At 46.5% G+C, this 5,276-nt stretch overlaps 1 long non-coding RNA gene across 1 annotated transcript; it reads left to right on the top strand.

The window, feature by feature from the left end:
- The first annotated feature begins 1,118 nt into the window (after positions 1–1,118).
- On the top strand, positions 1,119–3,495 carry LOC142917340 (uncharacterized). Its single transcript, XR_012936971.1, has 2 exons — positions 1,119–1,909; positions 2,273–3,495. It is a non-coding gene; the product is annotated as an uncharacterized LOC142917340 (long non-coding RNA).
- Positions 3,496–5,276: the final 1,781 nt, after the last annotated feature.

Genomic DNA, 5,276 nt, shown 5'->3' on the forward strand with positions numbered 1-5,276 from the left:
GACGTCATGTCACCAAGGTATTCACCCCGACCCCCGTCCACCGCGCTCTTGAGCGTGACGTCACCTCCGCCTGGGTCACTTCCGATATCGTTCCAGTGGCAATCTTTATTTGGGCAAAGCTACGCCCAGTGACTGGCGGCTCATTAACATATTGTGTCCGTTAAAGCTGTCGTGAGTTTATTGCGACGGGTTCAGCGCCCACGCCCCCATCCCTCGACATATGGGCCGGCCTCATTAACATAATTTAATCAGTCACACAGCCGCTCGTGGGCGGGAAGTGACGTCATACTACCTGCTGTCGCGAGGCAACAGGAAGCTGCCGTGTGCGCACTTGCACTGAAATCCGAGGTGAGAAATTCTCATCGTTGTGGTGTTGGTCGTTGTGGTGGTGGTGGTTGTTGTTGTTGTTTACCAAGGTAGAGCCTCTCTCTCGTAGGGATGTCAGTTGAGTAGCAGCGAGCATGGGAATCGATGTCCAGGTTGGAACTTTACAATGCGGGGCCTAGCCACGCGGGGCCTTGCCTCCTGCCCTCGCCTGATTGCATTCACTTTAATTATCTCGCTTAAGTTTAATTTGTCTTCACCCGGCTCGCTACTTTGTAACTTTGTTTTATTGTAAATATTCACGCAGTTTTTATTTTTTTCACCAGGCCAAGCCCGCTTGAGCTGCTATACCGCTCTTGTTATCAGAAGCGACCTGCCCACAACAACACAAGGTGAGGCTTTGTCAACGTGTGTGAATGTTTTGACTTAAAACTTTGGTGACTGCAGGAATTAATATTCTTGGTTCTTTCGGTAAAGTCACGTAGATAGAAAATTAAATCAAAATAACAATAAAAATTAACAAATAATTGTAAATAAAGCAAAAAAACTCACGTCGTTTTGATCGCAACACAAGTGGTCTTTATTTAATGTAATTGTATTATCTGTTATTGTTATTTTCTATCTACATAACTTTACCGAAAGAAACAAGAATACGTGTGTCAATGTCTATCGGTCAAAGACACTCAGCGGAGAGACGCGCAAACTCCAAATATACAGCAGGCGTCAGGGTCGGGATCGAACCCACGACTTCCTGTATACCAGGTGAGGTAGTTAACATCTCACCACGGAGAGAGACACGCAAACTCCAGTTAGCCTCGGATATGTTCACTGATCCTCGATTAATTACTTGGTGGAGTGAGAAAGCATTGATGCCGAGCAGATGAAGGTGGCCAGCATGATTCTAGACACGCCACTGCCAGTGTGTGACAGTGTCAAGTTTGTGTTTGAAGTAAAGTCTTTAACTCTATTGAACACGGAAGTTATATAAAAAATAGTTTATTTTTGTTTTCCTCTGGAACTCTTTGTAAGAATGGAAACAGGAGGTGAACACAGCACACACATTCAGCTGAAGTCGGAACTGTTCATCCCAGCATTCAAGGACATCTGAGCCTGGATTCACACCTCTAAGTTGCGATTGAACATTAATTTCTGTATTTCTGCATAACACAAATGGTATTGTTTTCAACACCCTTTGCTATGTCAGCTGAATTTAGCTTTCATAAATATTCCTTTTGTAGTGAGACAGCCGAAATTGTGTGCTTAGAGTTTTGAGTTAACATTCATCTTGATTATATGAAGGCTTCCAGGCATATTAATGACATTTTCCCTCTCATTGTGTGCCATAACAGCCCGTGGAGAGAAACCCTTCAGGTGCACTCGGTGCGGGAAGGCATTTGCATGTTCATCAAATTTTTTCATTACATCATGAATATATTAATAAGTATAGACGTGTAAGTCACGTGTGCATTCCTCTGTGCCTGACGTGTAGATGGTGTGGATATTATTTTTTTCTGTCTGCAGCTGACGCTTCCTCTGCAGAATTGGTCTGATGGAGCAAAGGCACTCAGCGCACCTCGGTTTGTAGGTAATGTTTAGAATTTGCTACATTTTCACTCAGACGCCAGCATGCAATGGCCTACTCGTTTTGAATGACACAATAGTATGTTTTACATATACTGTGAAGCAGAATGTGCAACTTTTTTTAAAAGCTTCTTGTTAATACGATGTAACGTGATGCAGTATATTTCACTGCAGTAATCCAATTTTGTTAATATGCCTGTCAATAATTTAGAATGTATACTTGTCTGGTTTTGTGCATTCTTGTAACATTTGATCTGTAAGGGTCAAACATTGAATAAGTGATGTTAGGACAAAGTGTGTGTGTGTGTGTGTTTGAAAGTAACCTGTACAGAGAACTCAGGTGAGACCCGTTGTTCTTGTGATACAGGTCAAACGGTGTTTTTGTGTTCCACGAAGCATCTGGAGCAACTCATTGTCTTTGAAATAGGGAGCACGCTCGGATCATTCATCAGTTACAAGGCATACCACTTGAAAGTTACACGTATACGAGGAGGTACATTCTCTACAACACGAATTATAGTTTTGTCTTACGTGTTGACGTAAATTTTGTCTAACTGGGACTAGAAATGCTCCTTGCTGATTGACGTCTGGATGTTCGTTACCTATCGGTTGAAGCAAACCCCACTGCTGTTGTTGAGACGCTGTGCACCAATTAATGGGCCAACACATCGACGGCCTTCAGGCCAGGAAAGTCACAACATTTGCACACGAAGGACGCATTCACGCAAGTACCCCATGCTCCGTTTTGAAGTTTTAAAATGAAACATCTTTGAATTGTGTTGTGTTTTGAATTAGATAATTTTATTTCTTCATTAAAAGCTTGTATCAATTTACATCTGGAAGACTTCATTGAAAAGGTCATTTCAAGTGGATTTTCTCTCAACATTAAGTAGATGGCCTTGCCGGGGGTTCGGTTCGATGCGGACTTTCACCTGTTTGGGATTGCGGGATCGAGATAAGGCGACACGGAGCTGCTGGCCGTGTGAGAAGACCGCCGTCTGCAGATCGATTCCAACGTAATCGAACGTCTGTCCCTGCGCCTCCGTCGTCCATGCAGGGGGTGCGTAAGTTTGCAGCGCCCCCTGCATTAAAACAACGGAAAGTGCAGCGCTCATCACAGATAGATACAGTTGTGCGCTTATATTTAAAATGTTATTCTTTTATAAGGTGATGTTGAAATCGGAAAGTGTTTAGCCAGTTGATGATTTCAATCAGATTGATTCATTTATTATGCACCGCATATCTGAGCTTTTGTGGTCCTGTTGAGCTAAAGTTGGAAAAAGTCCGTGACTATAACTTCGCTTAATTTTGTAAACGTGTTTCTATTATTTAGTTATTGTTTAATACAAACTACTTCAGATAATGGGTTTCAAGATGTACTTGAATGGCACGTTCGTTGTTCCGGTGTTTAATGGCTTGGACGTCATGGCAAATGGCTTCCATCGATGTGGAAGTCAATGGTGGATGATGATTTGACATTTCGGTGTTCATTTGGAGTAGATTGTTTAACTGTTGCATACCGGGTGGTGAAATGCTTTGCCGAGTACCTGAACTGTTTGACCAAGTGAATTAATGAAGAGTTCGATACGAGTTTGAGCGTTAATATTCTTGCGGAACAACAAAGGTCGGATATTTTAAAGATTCCTGATCGTACGTTTATTGCGACAATGTTCATGGGGAACACGTGTGGAGGAGAGTTCCGGGTGAAGTCTCCCCTTACCTGGCAACCATGGTGGCTGTCCGCTGATCACTCTGGCTTCGTCACAGCTACGAGCTGTAGGGACGCGACGCTCCACCCTGGCGCTGTTTTAATTCACAGCACCAAGACTGGAGAGCCTCATCCCTGCAGTTCCCTCCTGTTGTGCCGCAGCATTTACCGCGTAACGAGGCAATACAACACACACAGAGACACACACAGAGACACACAGAGACACACACAGAGACACACACACAGAGACACACAAAGACACACATTACACACAGAGACACACACATACAGACACACACAAAGACACATCACACACACAGAGACACACACAGAGACACACACATCAAACAGAGATACACACACAGAAACACACAGAGACACACACCACACACAGAGACACACACCACACACACGTACACACACGGAGACACACAGAGACACACACACAGAGACACACACAAACAACAACCGCCATTCGCCACTAAGTGGCGGTGACGTCACCACGACGCTTGTGCCAGGCTATGTGCACCCACACAGACACAAAGATCAAAGAGACACACGGATACACGCACAGAGACGTACACACAGATACATACACACAGATATACACATACACACAGATACACATACATACACACATACACACGTACATACAGATACATACACACAAATACTCACAGATACAACAACAACCGCCATTCGCCACTAAGTGGCGGTGACGTCACCACGACGCTTGTGCCAGGCTATGTGCACCCTGAGGCCACGTGAAGTGTCGAACGCCCGCTGGCAGGAGGTCACGGGGCAGACCCAGGTGCCACGGGTCGACTGACTGAGATGACTGGCTGATGCACCACCTGTGCCCCCTACTGTGCCAACCTGCTGTGCTTTAGCCACCCGGCGCTCCGCTCGCTGTTGTGAGCGTCGCTCCTCCGCCCTCCGTTGTTGTTGGAGGGCGACTGCCTCCAACTGCCCAGTAGCATCCTTCACGAGCCTCCTCCACAGAGGCCGATCTTGACACCGCTGGTACCAGTCATCGGCAAGTCCACTCAGCTCCACGTCCTCCTGTACCACATCACTCCATCTCTTCTCTAGCCCGTGCCGTGCCCGCTTAGCCCCCTCAATCCGGCCAAACAAAAGCTGTTTCGGCATGCGGTGGCTGGGCATGCGGGCTACATGACCCAGCCATCGCAGCCTTGCCTGCCGGAGGAGCTCACCGATGGGACCCTGCCCAGATCTTTCAAGGATTTGTGAGCTCACACAATCCAGTCTGGTTAAACCCAGGATGGATCGTAGGCAGGCCAGCCTAAATGTTTCTAACCGGCGAAGATGTTCCATTAGGGGGGTCCACGTTTCGCAAGTGTAGAGAAGGGAGGGAATGACCGTGGCCGAGAAGACCTGAAGCTTAGTGCGGAGCGACAGACCAGGTAGCTTCCACACAGCGTTACACAACCGATGAAAAGTTAATGCCGCTCGACTGATTCGGAGTGAGACCTCTGCTGTTAAACTGGAGCCAGTCATAAGCACACTGCCCAGGTATGGGAAACTCTCCACTCTCTCCACAACTGCCCCATCACCGATTGGGAGTTGTGGGGGTGGAGTGTCCGATGGTACAAAATACCCAGGCAGGTGCTTAGTTTTGGTGGGGCTGATGGTAAGGCCCCAC

The sequence above is a fragment of the Petromyzon marinus genome, unplaced genomic scaffold (genome assembly GCF_048934315.1).
Source record: "Petromyzon marinus isolate PM22_M1 ecotype Great Lakes invasive population unplaced genomic scaffold, UKy_Petmar_22M1.pri1.0 PM_G_Scaffold_47, whole genome shotgun sequence".
In the NCBI taxonomy this organism is placed as follows: Eukaryota; Metazoa; Chordata; class Hyperoartia; order Petromyzontiformes; family Petromyzontidae; genus Petromyzon; species Petromyzon marinus.